Genomic DNA, 19,925 nt, shown 5'->3' with positions numbered 1-19,925 from the left:
CGTGTGCTTGAGGTCAGGGTACAGAGCCAGACTGGTTCCTGAGGGGGTTGCACCAATTTACACTCCCCTCAGCAAAGTGTATAAGAAGCTGTAGGTCCACACACGCTCCAGCACTCGGTCTGGTCAGGCTTTTAAATTTTTGCTGATTGTGTAACAAGCACCTCCTCATGGTTCTGATTGCGTTTTTACATTTGATGCCGAGCATCTCTTTGAATAGGATTGGCCAAATAGAGCTCCTTTCTTCTGAGAAGTGTCTGTTGGACGGTTTTCTTTTTTTTTTTTTTTTTTTTTTGTCTTTTTTTGCTATTTCTTGGGCCGCTCCCGCGGCATGTGGAGGTTGCCAGGCTAGGGGTCCAATCAGAGCCATAGCCACCAGCCTACACCAGAGCCACAGCAATGCGGGATCCGAGCTGTGTCTGCAACCTACACCACACCTCACGGCAATGCCGGATCGTTGACCCACTGAGCAAGGGTAGGGATCGAACCCGCAATCTCATGGTTCCTAGTCGGATTCGTTAACCACTGCGCCACGACGGGAACTCCTGTTGGACGGTTTTCTACCTTCGTTAGTGTTTTTCTTATATATATGGCACTTAATGTATTCTCAATGCTGATCCTTTGTTTGTTTGCTGTACTTTGCACTTTTTTTAAGGAATCTCTTAAGAAATAAAAGTTCTTAATAGAGTAAAATGGGTCCATCTTTTATTTTGTACCTAATGCTTTTTATTTAAGAAATCCTTTAAAAATCATCTATTATGGAGTTCCCCTCATGGCACAGCAGAAACCAATCTGACTAGAAACCATGAGGTTGAGGGTTCGATCCCTGGCTTCACCGCTCCATGGGTTAAGGATCTGGTGTTGCCTTGAGCTGGGGTGTAGGTCGCAGATGTGGCTCAGATCTGGTGTTGTCCTGGCTGTGCGTGGGCTGGCGGCTACAGCTCCAATTTGACCCCTAGCCTGGGAACCTCCATATGCCATGGGTGCAGCCCTAAAAAGACAAAAAATAAAAAATATAAAAACCTCCTAATACATCTATTTCTACTGTAATATCTAAAAGATATTTATCTGTATTCGATATGAAAAATGAAAAGTCTGTCCTGACAGAAGAAACCAGGAAAGCAGAGGTAGGAAGGAGGATGAAGCAAAACGCTCAGCGCTGATGCTCAGCAGCCTGAGGATGAGGGTGGACCCGGGAGTGGCAAGGCCAGGCCTTGGTGGGATTGATAATCCTAGGAGGTTTTTTGCTGGTTGGTTGGTTGGTTGGTTGTTTGGTTGGTCTGCTTGTTTCTATTTCCAGATTCCAAAAAAAAGTTCAGAATACATAAATATGTCTCGGTACAATAAGCCCACTGAGTTGCTGCTGGCTCTGCCCCCACTCAAGAGTGGTGGGGACCACTCGGGGGACAAGGAGTTGACCTCACCCTGTGGGGAGAGATGGGGTTCAGACTAATAGGCAGGGAGTCACTGTTCTGAAGCCAAACTGGAGGTGATAGCAAGCCCAACTCCTATCCTTGCTGAGACCGTCCTCCTTCAGGAAAGGCCTGACGGGAGGGTGAGGAGACAAGGCACCCCTCCGTCAGAGCCACAGGCCTCTTATTTGATGGTGGCCACTGCAGAGGCCAGACTGTCCTCCTGGCCTTTCGGCCTCTCATTGATCAGCCTGGCGATGATCCTCAGGGTCCATTCTTCCAGCTTCTCCAGCTTCTTGGCTGCATTGCTCTCAAGGGCCCAGTCAGGCTTCCTGGGCGCAGGGTTGGCCAAGTCCACGTGGCCATTGACGGGCTCTGGCTTGGCAGCCCCCAGCTGCTCCTTGACCTTCTCTTGACTGGTTTGGCCTGGGGCGCCCTCATCCTCTGGGACATAGTTCTGCAGTCTGAGAACTATGAGTACATGCCACTCAGGGGAAGAGCAAGTTGGCTTTCTCTGTAACAGAAAACGCAGTAGTGGAGTTCTGTGCTTCTCGCCTTCCTGCTCCCCTCCTCTGAGCTGCTTAGTCTTTGGCTCCCCAGCTTCCTTGTCCTTGTGCTCAGTTTTCTACCATAGGGCCTTCAGCTGTTCCTCTCACCGCAACGCCTCTGCCTCTAACCCACCCACACCAACTGCAGTAGCCGCCATCTTGCCCGCAGACCCCCACTCCTCTCCCCAGTAGATTTTCTTCTTATTTTTTTTTAAATGATTTTTATTTTTTCCGTTATGGTTGGTTTACAGTGTTCTATCAGTTTTCTACTGTACAGCAAAGTGACCCAGCCACATATATATGCATATACATTCTTTTTCTCATATTATTCTCCATCATGTTCCATCACAAGTGACTAGATATAGAGCAGAATCTCATTGCTTATCCACTCCAAATGCAATAGTTTGTATCTACTAACCCCAGACTCCAAGTCCATCCCACTCCCTCCCTCTCCCTCGTGGCAACCTCAAGTCTGTTCTCCAAGTCCATGAGTTTCTTTTCGGTGAAAAGGCTCACTTGTGCCCTATATTCCAGATATAAGTGATATCATATGTATTTGTCTTTCTCTTTCTGACTTGCTTCACTTAGTATGAGAGTCTCTAGTTCCATCAGTGTTGCCGCAAATGGCATTATTTTGTTCTTTTTTATGGCTGAGTAGTATTCCATTGTGTATATATGCAACATCTTCTTAATCCATTCATCCGTTGATGGACATTTAGAGTGTTTCCATGTCTTGGCTATTGTGAATAGTGCTGCAGTGAACATACGGGTGCATGTATCTTTTTGAATGAAAGGTTTTGTCCAGATATATGCCCAAGAGTGGGATTGCTGGGTCATATGGTAGTTTCATATTTTTCTGAGGTACCTCCATACTGTTTTCCATAGTGGTTGTACCAATTTACATTCCCACCAACAGTGCAGGAGGGTTCCCTTTTCTCCACACCCTCTCCAGCATTTATTATTTGTTGACTTGTTAGTGATGGCCATTCTGACTAGTGTGAGGTGGTACCTCATAGTAGTTTCAACTTGCATTTCTCTAATAATTAATGATGTTGAGCATTTTTTCATGTGCCTGTTGGCCATCTGTGTATCTTATTTAGGGAAATGTCTATTCAGGCCTTTTGCCCATTTTTCACTTAAGTTGTTGGTTTTTTTGCTGTGGAGTTGTATAAGTTGTCATAGGTTTTTGTAATATTTACCAGTTGTATTCAGTTCACAGAGCCCACATTATAAACATCACATAATCTCATCATATTTGGACTAAAGAAAAGAATGTAGAAAAGAAAATAACAACCCTAATCCCTTCACCAGGCTTTTTTCTATATATATGCATGTACTAGTTATCAAACACACACATCTTGTTATCCTGAAAGACTATAACCCTTTATCTTGCCACCAGTACCCTGATTCCAACCATGGGTACTTTCCAAATATGACCACCCTTGACCCAGAAGTAACCTCTAACAGGGTCAACCATTACCTTAAAAAAAAAAAAAAAATGAACTTCTGTTAAAGAAGTTGTATATAGGAGTTCCCTGGTGGCCTAGTGGTTAAGGATCCAGCATTGTCACTCTGTGTTTCTAGTTTGATCCCAGGCCCAGGAACTTCCACATGCTGTGTGTGTGGCCAAAAATTAAAAAAAAAAAAAAAAAAAGAAAAGAAAAGAAAAGAAAAAAAGGAAAGAAAAGAAATTATATAGAGAATGTTGTGCAATTATTGGAAAATAAGAGTAAGCCAAAACCTGTATCTGATTTTTACTAGCCAGAGAGATCATTTCTAGCATTTCTTACATGTATCCTAGGCTTTTTTCTGTCTTTATGTCCCTACATATTTCATTTAAAATGGAATTTTCCCATAGGCGCCATTGTATACTGTTTTTCAATGTGGTCAGTGTTTCTTCTGTGTCATTTTCCAAGTGGCACAGCGTATTTCCTGGTGTGGGTGGAATCTAACGTATTCACCAAAAGTGCATCACAGCCATCGGCCAGTCCAAGCTGCTCTCACACACGTGGATCAGCCCTGGGCTTTGTAAGACCAGCTCCGCACTGTCGACCCTGCATTTCCAGTCGTTCCCTTTTAGAAGAAATGGCGACACGAGTCTCCTTTTGGCTCAGCCTTGGTGCACGTCCACGATAATGTTCGTAGGATAAATTCCAGCCCATGGCAATTCCTAATCAAGGGGAAGACTGTTTTTTCACTGTTTGCTATACCCAGCTGACTTGCTCTCCAAAATGGTTTTGTCCATTGAGAGTCACATCAGCAAGAGGTGAGAACCCGTGCTCCTCGGGGTTCTCACTGAGGAGTGTCGTTGTGACTTCTGTCAACAGGGCACTTTTCACTATTTTAATTTGTTTTTCTTCAGTTACCATTGATGTTAAAATTTTTCATGTTTCCTGGACATTTGTTTCTCTCTCTCCTCTAGCCCTCTCCCCACTCCATCCCCCGTGTCTGTGTGTGTGCGTGTGTGTGTGAATTATCTATTGGTATCTCCCCTGTTATCGACCCACTATTCTTTCTCTTAATATTAATAAGAATTGCAGCTTGAAGGTTTTAACCAGTTTCTCAAACATTGCACACATTTTTATAAATTTGTCTTTTTTTTTTCCCGTGCTTTTTGCCTTTCAGATTTTTTAAATTTTATGTGTTTAGTCTTTTTAAAATTCCCCCCAATACTCTGTAATAGGGTTTAAGGGGAAAGAATCTGAAAAAAGAGTGAGAAAAAAATGAAAAAAGAATGGATATATATGTATAGGTACGGCTGATTCACTTTGTTGCACATCTGAACATTGTTAGTCACCTATACTCTGATAAAATTTATTTAAAAAAAAAATAAAGACTGGAAAAGTAGCACAAAGACAAAAATAAAATAAAACAAAAATTCCCTTTTCTTTTGAGAACATGTAGAATTCACTGTAATTTTTCTGGGATATTCTTGTTTCATTTTTTTACATTTAAATCTCTGTTTCATCAAAAACTTATGTCAGTTTCTAATGGAAGGTATGGAGCTGGCATTTTCACAGTGGCCTGCTGGCTGCCTGACACTATTTGTTGAAAAATATTTTCTTCACCTGCTGGTCTGAACTAAGGCTTCTGCTGTATTTCTGTGTACATTTGGATAGGATTCTATGCTTTCGATTCTGTTCCTGTTAGGTTGATGGTTCCTATCATCATCTTCTAAGTTTAATGATCACTCTTTTGGGGTCTTTTTTAGGGCCGCACCCATGGCATACAGAGGTTCACAGGCTAGGGGTCGAATCAGAGCTGTAGCTGCCTGCCTACACCACAGCCACAGCAACATGGGATCTGAGCCGCATCTTCAATCTACATGGCAACGCCAGATCCCTGACCCACTGAGTGAGGCCAGGGATTGAACCTGCATCCTCATGAATACAAGTTGGGTGTGTTAACCACTGAGCCATGATGGGAACTCCTCATTATCGGTTTATAATTAAATGATCATTATTTGTTAGGCAGATGCTTCCTATGCTCTTGGACACTTTATTGGCCAGCAGGCTCTCCTCAAGCCCCCAGATGAACATTTAAGACTCTTTCTGTCCCGTTTCCCCCCAAAAAAGTATATGTTTAGATTCGTTTTGGAGTTGTCTTACATTTGTGTTATTTTGGTAATAATGGACATCCTTACAACAATATTGGGAAGACAGTGTGTTTTACTTGTATTGAAGTCATTTTTCCTGTTCTGCCGTATCTGCTCGTTGGATTCGTATGCATCCTGTATGTTTCCGGCCAAGTTAATTCAAAGTCATTTGTTGTTATTGCAGATGGTAACTAAACTCTCTTCCCTGCCCCTAGCCCCTAGTCATTCTGCTATATTCATTTTTATGGCTTTTGTAACTGGCTGCCTTATGGATCACTTATTCTTTTTAATGGTTTTGCATTGATTCATTGAGTGAGGTAGTTCATCACTTCACTTCCCAAAAATGATCACTCCGTCTCCTTCCCAGTAATTCCACCTCTTTTTCTATTTCTTGTCTTCAGCAAGGGTTCAGAAGTTCCGATGCTTGTGGGGTCCAGGCAGGTCACCTAAATGAGTGAAACTGGGCCAGGTGAGACCTTTGGCCAATGGGAGAGCACAGGTCTTGTCTGAAAGATGTTCTTATTTAGCTCTAGCTCTTTTCTGCCATTTGAGAACTAGGCCTCGTGTTGACAGATGGTCCGATTTTTTAAAAGATCTACCAAAGATTAGATGTGTTTTTAAAAATTTGAAATTTGGAGTTCCCATTGTGGCTTAGCAGGTTAAGACCCTGACATAGTGCCTATGAAGACGTGGGTTCGATCCCTGGCCTCGCTCAGTGGGTTGAGGACCCAGCATTGCTACAAGTTGAAGTGTAGTTGGGCAGCTGCAATTCCAATTCAGCTCCTAGCCCAGGAACTTCCAAGCCCAGCAACTTCCATATGCCATGGATGCGGCTGTAAAAGGAAAAAAAAAAAAAAAAAAAAGTGAAGTCTGTAAGTCTTTACATGTTGAAAATGAATTCAAATGTTTTAAACAACAGACAAGTCAATATAGAACATCTGGTGATCAGGTTCAACCCAGGCTCAGACTTTGGTTTTTTGTTTTTTGTGTTTTTGTTTTTTTGCTTCTTAGGGCCACACCCACAGCATATGGAGGTTCGCAGGCTAGGGGTCGAATTGGAGCTCTAGTTGCCGGCCTACACCACAGCTCCTGGCAACACCGGATCCTTAACCCACTGAGCGAAGCCAGGGATCAAACCCACGACCTCATGGTTCCTAGTTGGATTCATTTCCGCTGCACCAAGACAGGAACTCCCAGGCTCAGACTTTGGCTAGAACTTCCAGATTTTTTTTTTTTCTTTTTAGGGCCACACCCACAGTATACAGAGGTTCCCAGGCTAGGGGTCTAATCAGAGCTGTAGCCACCGGCCTATACCATAGCCACAGCAATGCCGGAATCCAAGCCATATCTGCAACCTACACCACAGCTCACGGCAATGCCAGATCCTTAACCCACTGAGCGAAGCCAGGGATTGAACCTACAACCTCATGGTTCCTAGTTGGAGCCATGATGGGAACTCCTAGAACTTGCAGAATTTAAGGATGCATTGAGTTGGAATACCAGGCATTCTTGCCTCATTCTGGTTGAGTCAAAATGCCTCAGTTATTTGACCAATTTGCTATTGTGTAGACTCTTGATTTATTGTCATTCATGTGAAGCCTTTCTCTCTCCAATTTAACAGGAATATTGTAAGAAGGGAGAAATTTGAATTCTATTAGCTGACATGGCTTTCTTCTTTGATGGATGAATATGATGAATCCATAAATTTTCTAATATGGAACCATTCTTGCCTTTGTGATTTATGGTACTAAGCTCTACTTAGTCATGATACATCATTCTTTTATTATACAGTTGTATTTCATTTTCCATTTTATTTAAGGGTTACAGAATAGGAGGGGAAATGTTTTGTTTTTGTTTTTTTTCAGCAAAACTCAGCTATCGTCTTTATCCCACCTCCACCACTGTCACCTACTTGTTTTCTGGTGAAAATAGTGTGGCACTGCTTAGAGCGAAAAGATAGGTGAAAAGACCACCACTTCCACCCAGACATCCTTGAGGATTGGTAGATGATTATATGGTTTTTGTTTTTTGCAAGGAGGAAAGATCAAGCTAGAGTTTTCTCAGTAAAGAAATCTTGGTTTTGTTTTGTTAGGGCTGCCACCACAGCATATGGAGGTTCCCAGGCTAGGGGTCTCATCGGAGGTGCAGCTGCCAGCCTACATCACAGCCACAGCAATGCAAGATCTGAGCTGCATCTGCAACCTACACCACAGCTCATGGCAACACCAGATCCTTAACCCACTGAGCAAGGCCAAGGATCGAACCCATAACCTCATGGTTCCTAGTCGGATTCGTTTCCCCTGTGCCACGATGGGAACTCCCAAGAAATCTTGGGTTTGTAGTGGCTCTTTGAGGAAGACGAGGAAAGAACACTGGGGAAGAGAGGGAGATGTCTGATGGTGTCTGCCATGGTTTGTAATGTGCTTCCTTCCTCTCTCTGATGTCCCATAAAGCTGTTCACAGGGTATCCATTTGCCTTCAGCGTGCCGTAGAAGTAGGGGGTTTTGTTGTTGTTGTTGTTGTTGCTGTTGTTTGCTTGTTGTTTGTTTTGGTTTTTTTGTTTTTTGCAGTGTGACAAACTATTAAGCAACACCATCCTTAGACCCAGGCGAGGGCAGTCTCTGCCGTTGCTTAGCAGGGCCCTAATCTGTCCTTCTTGAAGTCGCAGTCCTGGCCCACAGGTGAGCAGACCACAAGGCCAAGGATGCAGGCCCTGCAGATGGCTGCAGGCCTGTTTGGGTTGAGAATTCTGGGGTCCTGGGTGCCTGGGCCCTGGGCCCCCACCTTCTTCCTGAATGGCCCTAGCCTGCACCCAGGGCCTCGGTGGGCCTCTTTCCTAGGTCCCTTCCCCTAGGGGAGGACAGCATGACAGACGCTTGTACTCCAAGTCCAAAGACAACTGACTGTATGGAGTGTGGACAAGCTTGGACACGGGGTTGAAATGCCAGCCCTCTTCCCCAGCAGCTGGGGGCCGTGAGGGAAGGGTGCGTCCAACTGTTCTTATGCCATTTGATAAGAAACTAGAATGCCAAGGAGATTGGGAGAATCTTTTTTTTTTTTTTTTTTTTTTTGGTTGTTGTTGTTGTTATTGTTGCTATTTCTTGGGCCGCTCCCGCGGCATATGGAGGTTCCCAGGCTAGGGGTTGAATCGGAGCTGTAGCCACCGGCCTACGCCAGAGCCACAGCAACGCGGGATCTGAGCCGCGTCTGCAACCTACACCACAGCTCACGGCAATGCCGGATCGTTAACCCACTGAGCAAGGGCAGGGACCGAACCCGCAACCTCATGGTTCCTAGTCGGATTCGTTAACCACTGCGCCACGACGGGAACTCCGGGAGAATCTTTAATTCAAACTTGGCTTCCCAGGTGGTTATAAAGGTATATCCATCAGGGAGTTCCCATCGTGGCTCAGCAGTAATGAACCCGATTTTTTTTTTTTTATCCATGAGGATGCAGGTTCAATCCTAGCCTTGCTCCGTGGGTTAAGGATCCAGTGTTGCCATGAGCTGTGGTTGTAGGTCACATATGCAGCTTGGATCCTGCATTACTATGACTGTGGCAAAGGCCAGCAGCTGTAGCTCTGGTTCAACCCCTAGCCTGGGAACTTCCATATGCTATGGGTGTGGCTCTAAAAAAAAATAAATAAATAATTTTTTTTTTAAAAAAGCATATCCATCAAGATAGAAGTATAACAATTTTTAAACACAGCTTAACTTACAGCTCTTAAATTCTTTAGCCATATGGTATATGGGCCTCCCTTTATGCCCTTGCTCCAGGCCCCACCGTTGCTTGGGGAAAGCCTGTTGCTGGGTCCATCCTCCACGTGGGCAAAAGACCACATGAGTATACCTGTGAGAGGAAGCATCATTTCGACCTGTGCATGCCCTTGTTTCCCAAATGCTAAATTGAGCCCATACATCCTCTTGCCTTTCAGATGACTGAAATGACCAAAGAACTAGAAAAAAATCCTTGCATACCCACCTGCCATAGTGTCCTAGAGCTGCCATAACAAAGCACCGCACATTGGGTGATTACAGCAACAGAAATTTATTCTCTCCCAGTTCCAGAAGTTGGAAGTCAAGGTATCAGTCGGGCCAGGCTCCCCCAGAGGCTGCAGGGGAGAATCCTCCTTCACCACTTCCAGCTCCTGAAGGCTGCGGGCAAGGCTTGCATTGCTCAACTGCTATGCAGCTTCCCCCTTCCAGTCTCTGCCTTCATCTTCACATGGGCTTCTTCCTTCTGAGTGTATCTCGGTGTGGTCTCTCCTCGTCTTAGAAGGACAGCAGTCACTGGACTTAGGGCGCACCATACCCCTGTATGATATCCTCTCAACAGTTACATCTGCAAACACCCCATTTCCAGTTAAGGTCACATCCTGAGGTTCCTGGTGGATGTGGAGTTTGGGGAGACATTATTCAACCCTGTACAAAGACTCTTGTTTTTTGTTTCTGTCTCTGTTTCTTTGTCTCTGTCATTCTCTCTTCTTTGCAGGATGAGTTAGCTTTGTAAAAATTAATTGGGACACTTTTAAATTTTTTATAACCTGAAAACAATTCGATCATATAGAAATTCTCTCTTCCTTTAAGGTTTGACAGAATTTGCCCAACGCCTCCCCCAAATTGCCTAAGTTCACGTTTCATCAAAGTCTTGCAGAGTTCTTTATCAGCTGCTTCTGTGACGTTTCATCTTGTTGAATTTTTCTGCCTATTCTTGAGTGGATTATATTGTCTTATTTTGGTTAATATTTTATTAGCATAAATTTAAACACAGTGTGCTTTTAGCTTGAATCCTCTTTCATGTCTTTGTCTCTCATCCCTTTTATATTTCTAGAGCTGTTTATTTGAATTTTTTTCTTTTTTCTTTTTTTTCCTCATGCAAACTTGCCAGAGGTTTGTCTCATTTATAGGTCTTTTTTTTTTTTTTTTTTTTTTTGCGCATGGTTCCTAGTCAGATTCATTTCCGCTGTGCCACGATGGGAACTCCTTATTGATCTTTTAAAAGAGTTAGCTCTTTGATTTGTCTTATCAATTCTATTGTTTTCTGTTTTCTAATTTGCCTTTGTCTGCTTTTCTCTTTCCTTCTTTCCTTCTGCCACCCTTAGATTTATTTTATTAGTTTTTAATCTCAGTTGTTTAGTTAATTGCTTTTTTATTCATTTTTATCTTATAACAAAACCACTTAGCTTTATCTTTTCTCCAGTGAGTAGCCAGAGAGATGGGCGCACTGTGAGACCATCATAGCCAGGAGTCAGGGCCTGGGAATAGAAAAGATCAAAAATATGTTTCTCGGGAGTTCCCTTTGTGGCTCAACTAGGATCCGTGAGGATGCACGTTCAATCCCTGGCCTCGCTCGGTAGGTTCAGGATCTGGCATCGCCTTGAGCTGTGGTGTCAGTCACAGATGCGGCTTGGATCCTGCATTGCTGTGGCTGTGGCTGGCAGCTTCGGCTCCAGTTTGACCCCCTAGCTTGGGGACTTTCTTATGCTGTGGGTGCAGCCCTAAAAAACAAAACAAAAACCACATTTCTCTGTTAGGGACCTGGCTATCAGTCCAAAAGGCCATTTGTTCCTGTAATGTTACTACACACATGGTCTCTTTTTATTGTTGCTTCCTGCCAAATGCTAATTAGAGGGCTCTGGTGGTCTCTAGACAGCTAGAGCTTGACTGTTTGCATCCCCTTAAAAGTCTTAGTTTGAAACCTTACCCCCACTGCGATGGTGTTTGGAGGTGGGGTCTTAGGGAGGTGATTAGTCATGAGGGTGGGGGCACCATGAATGGGATTAGTGCCATTATAAAAGAGACCCCAAATTCAGAAAAAAAAAATAATAATGCACTGGGAGTTCCCGTCATGGCTCAGAGGTTAACAAATCTGACTAGCATCCATGAGGATGCAGGTTCAATCCCTGACTTGCTCAGTGGGTTACGGATCCAGCATTGGTGTGAGCTGTGGTGTAGGTTATAGACATGGCTTGGATATTGCGTGGCTGTGGCTGTGGCATAGGCTGGCAGCTGCAGCTCCGATTAGACCCCTAGCCTGGGAACCTCCATATGCCAAGGGTGCTACCCTAAAAAGCAATAAATAAATAAATAAACAAACAAACAAACAAATAAAACGTTGAATGTTTTTCTCGGAGAGTATCTCCCCAATCAACCCAATCAACTCCCAATCTTTGTGAATCTTAAGATTGTTATGTATTACTGATTAGGAAAACAAACAACTGTGTTTTTTAATAATATTTCACTGACTTATATGAAATATATATCCTTGAGGTGGAAGAATCTTTGTTGGCTACACACAAACTTATTCATCTTCCTCTATGTAGATGTCTCTGCGGTGTTTTTATACTGTTGTCTCTTAGTGATAATCACTCAATTGTTCTTTATATATAACTTAGATTGATATCCTTAAAATTACATTCTCTTGCCAAAAAAAAAAACCAAACAAACAAACAACAACAACAAAAAAAAAACGCAGAGAGAGACTCTAGAGAGCTCCCTTGCCCTTTCTGCTGTGTGAGGTTGCAGTGGGAAGATGACCATCTATGCACCAGGAAGCTCATCCTCATAGATACTCAGTCTGTTAGCACCTTGACCTTGGACTCCCCAGCCTCCAGAATGGTGAGCTACAAATTTTTGTTACTTACAGCCACCCAGCCTACGGTATTCTGTTATAGCAGCCTGAACATGTGAGTGAAGAGCTGGACTCCGTCTCTCTGTCAGTGATACTGTAATCGTGACCCTTAAAACTGTCACCCACTAAGGATTCAAGGCATCTCTGAATCAATTTTATCTTATTTGGGGGGCCCCAGGGTCTAAGAAGTAATCATCTGGAGTTATGTCAGCCAGTCTGCAAATGCTATGACTGGGCTTGACGGACAACTGCGTGTCCTGGGCAGGTTTCCTATCCTTCCCCCATTCAAATCTTAACATCCTAACATTCTCTCCTCAATTCCTGGCTCTGCAGGACTCATGCAGGGACTCACAGAAGAGCATGAAGCTAAAATAAAAGGGAGCTTGTGATGAGAGTTGATTGCATATGAATTATGGACAGTAAAGGTTGGAGGATGGGGTGCAATGGGGAGTAAAACACACTTTGCAGCCAGACTGGGTTAAGTCTGCCCATAAAGTCTTGAAAAGGCTCAGTTTCAGGGCATCCTGGAATGTCCACAGAGGACAACAATGGGCTGAGGCTAGGATACCTGACCTTGACCCTGGCCTCCAGGTAGAACTTGATGCAGGACAGTTACAGGTGATGGTCAGCACAGAGGACACACAAAACTGGCGGATGTAAGAACGGGGGCCCCTGCCAAGCCCCAACTGCCAGATCTCCTTTCTCCACTGAATTGCACCTCTTCACTCCTAATCAATTCATTGCAGAGTCTCAGTCCTAGCATTTCAAATAATAACATTTACTAAGTTATCCCCATGTGCCGCATACTCCGCTTTGGGTTTTTTTAAACAGCTTTATTGAGATAGACTCTACATACCATAAGACTGACCCATTGTAAGTGTACAAAGCAATGATGTTTCAGAAAATATAGAGAGTGGTGCAGTCATTATGAAAGTGCGGTTTTAGACTATCCAATCCCTTCCCGACCCTCTCAAACCTGTTGGCCACCAATCCCCACTCCCACTCTCAGCCCCAGAACTGCTTTCTGCCCCTACAAATTTCTCTTTTCTCCACATTTTATAGAAATCAAATCATTTAATATATGTTTGGGGGATCTGGCTTCTTTCACTTAGTACAATATTTTTGAGGTTGGTCTATGTGGTAGCACCTATCCTTGGCTTTACAGTGGGGTTGTAATAAACCCATCGTAAATTGAAAATATCATAAACAGAAAGTTCATTTAACACACCTTACCTAACTATGCCTAGCCCACCATACACATGCTCAAAATATTCACCAACCGCTGGAAAAAATAATCTGACACCAAGCCGATTTAACAGTAAAGTGTTGGGAGTCCCCATGGTGGTACAGCAGAAACAAATCCAATTAGTATCCATGAGGATATGGGTTGGATCCGCAGCTTCACTCAGTGGGTTAAGGATCCACTGTTGCCATGAGCTGTGGTATAGGTCACAGACAAGGCTCAGATCTGGGGTTGCTGTGTAGGCTGGCAGCTGTAGTTCCAATTCAATCCCTAGCCTGGGAACTTCTTCATGCCACAGGTATGGCCCCCCAAAAAAGCAAAAAAAAAAAAAGTGTCAAATATCTCATGTAATTTAGTGAACACTGTGCTGAAAGTGAAAAACAGAACAAATGGTTGCCCAGGTACAGAGCAGTTGAAAGTGTACTCATTGTTAACCCCCAGGATCAGGTGTTTGACCAGGAGTGGCACTCGCTGCCCAGCATCATGAGAGAGTGTCTTACTGTGTATCACTATCCTGGGAAAAGATCACAATTGGAAGTATGGTTTCTAAAGAACACATATCACTTTTGCACCATTGTAAAATCAAAAGATCACGAGTCAAACGTCACGTTGGGACCCGGCTGTATTTTCTTCCTTTCTTATGGCTGAACAGTATTATACCACCCAGATATACCGCATTTTGTATATAATGGACATTTGGATAGTTCCAACTTCTTAGCTGTTGTGATATCAAATAATGCTGCTGTGAGCATTCACATACAAATCTTTGTGTGGAGATATGTTTTTATTTCTTTGGGGTGGATACTTAAGAGTTCAGAGTTCCCTGGTGGCCCTTTGCTGCCGCCCTGTGAGACAGCATCTAAGATGGTCCACTGGCCAGTTCGCTCATGTGAGGTCCACAGATGGTCCCTAGGAAATACTCATGCTCTTGTTGGCTTCCCAGCCACGTCCCTCCCCCTGTGACTGCTCGGGAGTCAGCCTCTATCTCCCCTGATACAAGGACAGAGCCTCAAATGCTCCATAGTATCTCAAAGGAGCTGTTCTCATGAAACTTGAGGTGGAAGAATGAGTGAAACACCCCACCTTCTGCATGTGTGTCTTTTGGGAGGTGAATGACAACAGGGTCTTCTCAAAAAAAAAAAAAAAAAAATCCTCCTAAAATCCTCTTAATACCTATCAATTCTTTTTCATCCTCTTTGTGGATTAGGGATTTGTGAAATTGGAGAGATTAGCATTGTGAACCTAATTCTAAAGTATTTGCTCTGAAAATCTACATCTTCCTCTGGAGCTCCCTTCACCATTTCCTCTCAATGTGATCTCCATGTCTCACTGCACCTTCCCAATTTACCATCCTGTTACCTGCCAAGTGAAGATACTATTTGTACTTACCTTGTGGGGGATTTTAGGCGATGTAGTGACTTAATTGATGCATGTGAAGTGTGAAACGTAGTGCCCGGCACTTAGAAGGACCTCAGATACCGGCTGATCTTATTCCCTCTGAATCCCCAGCACTTAGCTGAGGCTCTGACACATAGGCACATCCATGCATAAATGTTAATGAATGGCTTGTAAATAGCTACCTGTATTTCAAGGCAGAATAAAGTAAGTGCTAAATAAGTGTCTAAGCTCTGTATCATGGCAACCAAGGAGGCGGTAGATAATTCAGACAGATGCGACAGAGGAAGCCTCAGCGGGGAGGTGGTATTTGGAGTTTCAGTAAATAGAGAATGGAGCCATTGAGAAGTGCATGGATACAGGATGGCGTGTTTTTCTGGAAGAGCCCAACAGGGCAACAAAGAGGAGTCAGGATGAGCTCTTACTTATGGATGGGCTGGGTGGCTAGTTTGCCTACATGATGTTTTCTTATGGGCCAGCCCCTCTCAGCAAGGGATCTTTCAATGACAAATGAAAGAAAATCAGCTCTGATGGGCTTAAGCAGCAGAGGGAAAATACCGGCTCCTGAAAGTGCAAAGTTGAGGAGTAGGTTCCAGCATCAGGTCCGGCTGTATTCAGGTTAAATGACGTCAGCAGGATCTGTTCTTCAGCTCTGCTTTTGCTCAGTGCTGTCTTCATTCTCAGCCAGGCTTCCCTGGAAGAGTAGGATGGCTGTGGCCCTTCTCGAGGCTGCCTGTCTCCAGAGGAAAATGCAAGGCATCTTCATCCTAGCCTTCCCAGCGGAAGTCCTGAGATTCATTGTGATTTGACCTGACCTAGGTCTCATGTTGGCGGGGAGTTATGGGCTTGGCACCAGGCCATATTACCAATAGCTACACATACTCCAAGTACTCAGTTTCTACCGCAGGAGACCAGGCTCTGGAGCTCAAGTGCCTGACTTCCAATCCCGTCTTACCAGCTGTGTGACCTGCAGCAAAGATCTGTAATCTCTTGGTACCTCCGTTTCTTCATCCATAGAACAGAGATACTAATGGTCCCTACCTTGTAGGGATTGTAGAGAGATTAAATGAATTTTTACAAAGCACTTAGAATAGTGTCTGGAATGATCTGGCCAAGTGCCGAATCCATGGTGGTACTTATTGCTACTATGGTGATTTGACTTTGTCTCATTGCTTGATGTTTATTCACAGTTATTCCAGATCTTTCCATCCCCACTGGTCCACCTTTCAAGCATCAACCCCACCACCACCACCACCACCACCAGTGCACTTCAGTGCAAAGCCCCACCAACCCTGGAACACATGATCCCACCACCACCACCACCACCAGTGCACTTCAGTGCAAAGCCCCACCAACCCTGGAACACATGATCCCCATCATAAAGCCATCCATGCAGAGAGAGGGTCCTCTGAAGTCATGGCTCGGGGTCTGAGACCCTAGGCATCCCTGTGCTCGGCAAAACGGGGGAAACCAAGAAGAGATCCCTGCACTCGGTCCCTTTCCTCAGGGAGTGTGTCGTCTCAAAGAGCAGAACACTCTGTCAAATACAGCCTGAACCAGGACCCATTCCCCGAGGGAACTGCCAAGCTCCCAGCCAGGGTGCTTATAGAGCCCCATCCTTCCTCTGCAACTTCTCCTGGGTTATGATGTGAAGGAGCGTTGAGAAAAAGCGATGAAGAAGACAGAATCGGGCCGAATCCCAACATCTGACTCATCTGCTTCCCCCGCACCCCCGGACCACACTGACAAAGAAAGAGGGCAACCCTTCCCCGCGTAGTACCAGCAGGGTAACTCGAGAACACCCATTTAAGCGCGTCTGTCCCTGTGAAAAGGACCTTTCAGTGACACTGAGCTGAGCGTATCCCGTTCTATTTATAGGCACTGTTTGTTTAATTTGAGTCCAGTCTCTAAGAATAAATAATGAACTCATCCTGGGGGCAAGCCAGAGCCTACAACTCTGAGACAACCGTAAATCCCTTTCCCTTTCCTCCTGGTTCTGGAAGGGATTCTGTAGTTCAAAGGTGAGCCATTTTTGCTTGCTGGGCTGGGGGGCGCTGGAGACCCAGGCGTGCCTGGAAGTTTGGATTTACGGCGGTTGTTCATAACGGTTCAGAGGTGTTTTTTTGATGTTTGCTTTTGGATTGGCGACTGGAGAACAGGTCTCGGACCTCTCTCTTGCCCTCAAAGCGGGGACCAAAACCAAATAGTCGAGCCGTTGGTGAGTTAAACTTCAGATACAAAGAGACGCATTTGGATTCAGATAGCCCTCAGGAAGGAAGATGTGATACTGCGGAAGAAAAATCCCTCTCTGTATCCTCCTGACCCAATAGCGGAGACTGAGGCCCGGCTCTCTCTAAGGTACAGTACCATTCCTGGGTTGGGGTTATTTTCTTCAGAGTGTGTGATGACAACCAGGAGCCATAACTTCAAGTACATAACCCCGGAGCGTGGTGCCCAACAGTCCCAAGGAGCACAGTCTCAAGAAAACTCATTTCGTTTGCAATCCAAGCTGACCCCATGCTGACCTGTTGGTTTAGCGACTCCTGGAACCAGACCCACTGGGTCCAAAGGGGGACCCTGGGTTCTGGATCAGGATGTTCGCATATTGTACCTTCCCCCCATATCCCCTTTCCAGGAATTTATCCTAAGACAGTAACCGAGCTTCTCCGGGAAGTGTCCATTCATGTGTGTATTCTCCCAATATCTGTGGAGCCTCCTCTCTGTGCCAGATACTATTCTAGGCACAGGAGACGCCTTGATGAAGATGACAAGGCAGTCAGGTGATGATAAGGTCGGATTTACATTGGGAAAAAAAAAATGCAGCCTCTTTGCTCTCTTGCAGCTGAGTCAGGCTGGCTGGGAGGTGTCTTCCCAGCAGACACCTGAGCACCATTCATTTATCCCTTCTTCCATTCAAAAAGTATGTGTGAGGCATGCGCTCCATGTTAGACATGGATAGAATGCCTAGACACGGTAGTGAGCCAAAGAGATCTATCCTTGCGCTTAAGAAGTCTGGGCTCTGGGGGGAAAATAGATCTTTATCAAATAATCACCTAAATGTAGATATTGTTACCAATGTTGGTGAGTTCTATAGAGCCACGTTCAGAGTGCCATGTGCGAGCCTAAGAGTGAGACCAACCTGGCTGGATGAACAAAGAATCAGCAATGGCTAAGAATCCCTGAGCTGCCCACTCAGTAACGAAAGGACTGATGTCTCTCTGCAGGAGGTGTGTTTTTGGGTTTCCATGAGTGGCGCTGGGTCGCTTGGCTGTCTTGAGGACCGTCATAAGGCAGTAGGTCTCGGTAGCCTTGGGGAGAGTTTGTGTCCAGGGAGAGCATGGGCGTTCCTTCTGAGTCATCAGCTCACTGAGTGTTGACATTGACTTATGGGTCTGCAATGGATGCGGTGCAATATTTTTCTCATAGGACACTCTTCTCAGTCTGCCTTGTTGGGTCAAGGAGTAAACAATACCATTGTGACATGTTGTTTTCATGCTTTTACTTGTGAATGGTAGTCTCGCCACCGTATTCAGAGATCTGAATAGAAAGGTGATCCGAGGTCCCCCTCTGCAATTTCATGCCTTCAAATGCTCACGTACACTGGCTTTGGAAAGGGAATTCCTCAGAGAAGCAGTCAATGCTCCCAGGTATCTTTCTGGACTAGTTTGGGTGCAATTTTGAGCAAATCCTTTCATCAGAGAGATCTTTATTTGAAAAAAAATATTGTTGTATGTCATCACTTTTATGATGATAAGCCCAGTGCTTTGGTAGGTACCAAGTTAAAACCAAGAAACACACACACACACACACACACACACACACTTCCTGCCCTATGGAAGTTTCCAAAGCCATTCAGAAAAGAATTTTCATTCATTGAGCCAAAAATATTTCTTGAGTACCTTCCAATGTGCCAGACCCAAAAGGTACATACATCTGGAGTTCCCACTATGGCTCAGGGGTAATGAACCTGACTAGTATTCATGAGGATGCAGGTTCCATCCCTGACCCTGCTCAGTGGTTTAAGTATTCAGTGTTGCTGTGAGCTGCAGTGTAGGTCGCAGACATGGCTCAGATCTGGCATTGCTGTGGCTGTGGTGTAGGCTGGCAGTTGCAGCTCCAATTCAACTGCTAGCCTGGGAACTTCCGTATTCCACAGGGTACAGCCCTAAACAAGAAAAAAGAAAGAAGAAAGAAGTTATACACATCAACAGGACTGGCCAGCTCTGGCTTTGTGGTGCTTACAGTCCAGTGAAGGGAGAGAGATACTTAAAACACCAAGGAACAGGAGAGTTTCCAATGATTTTACATGCAAGGCTGGTCAGAGAAGACCTCTCAGGAGGTGTGGCATTTGATTAGAGCCTGGAATGGTGGGACAGAGTCAACTGTGAACAGATCTTCCAGGTGGAGGGAAAGAACCAACAGGAAGGCTCTGCCACTCAAGGGTGATGGCTTTGTTTAAGGATGTGGCTGAAGGTGTGTCAGGGGGCTGAGGGATGGGTAAGCCAGGGTGTAGAGGGTGAGTTTTACTTTGAATGCAGAGGGAGCATTCAGCAGGTAAACCCATGCATTTCAGCCTGTACTCACCTGTCCACCCGGGGGAGATTCTGTTGCCTCAGTGAAATTGTTAAAGTGACAGACGTGGAAATCTTAGAGCTCGGAACCCCAGATAAATCTACAGATGGAAAGAGAAGAAATTAATGTTGGCCTATTATTTCTGGATAAGAAAGAACAATCACCCCTAATCTTCAAGGCTTTCTGGGATATAGGAGAGAATGAAAGTATAAAGGGAATAAACCACGAAACTGTCCCTCTTGCTGTTCAGCATCCATACCATCACTCTGCGGGGCAAATGCCTGAAATCTCCTTTGGGACATTATTGCTTTCCTGTTCCTGGCGATCTGGTTTCACTCCATCTAATCAGTGCATTTTTCATGTTCTGCTCCCACACCCAAGTGATTGGCTCTGGGATGAACAGAGAACCCAGACAGAGCCGACAAAACACAAGAAGACATTTTTTGGGACCTTCTGGCAAAAAGACATTTCCTCTGTCTTCCTTGGGAGCACCAGTTTGTGGATGTGAGGTCTAGACCACTCTGACCCCAGA

The 19,925-nt window shown here is 44.8% G+C and overlaps 1 protein-coding gene and 1 pseudogene across 1 annotated transcript in view; one reads left to right on the top strand and one right to left on the bottom strand.

Annotated features, from left to right (window-relative positions):
* Positions 1-19,925, top strand: part of MRTFB (myocardin related transcription factor B) — a 296,254-nt gene that overhangs the window by 4,031 nt on the left and 272,298 nt on the right. The window contains exon 3 of the mRNA XM_085017536.1: positions 16,012-17,179. The gene's annotated coding sequence lies outside the window, so the exon portion shown is untranslated. The remainder of the gene's footprint in view (positions 1-16,011; positions 17,180-19,925) is intronic.
* LOC110259928 (coiled-coil domain-containing protein 12 pseudogene) lies at positions 1,531-2,124 on the bottom strand (annotated as a pseudogene).

This window comes from Sus scrofa, chromosome 3, assembly GCF_054392235.1.
Source record: "Sus scrofa isolate SSC_HxYL_T2T_F1_AM1 chromosome 3, Sscrofa_HxYL_maternal_Yorkshire_Landrace_v2.0, whole genome shotgun sequence".
Taxonomy (NCBI): domain Eukaryota; kingdom Metazoa; phylum Chordata; class Mammalia; order Artiodactyla; family Suidae; genus Sus; species Sus scrofa.
This window is presented reverse-complemented; position numbering and strand designations above follow the sequence as displayed.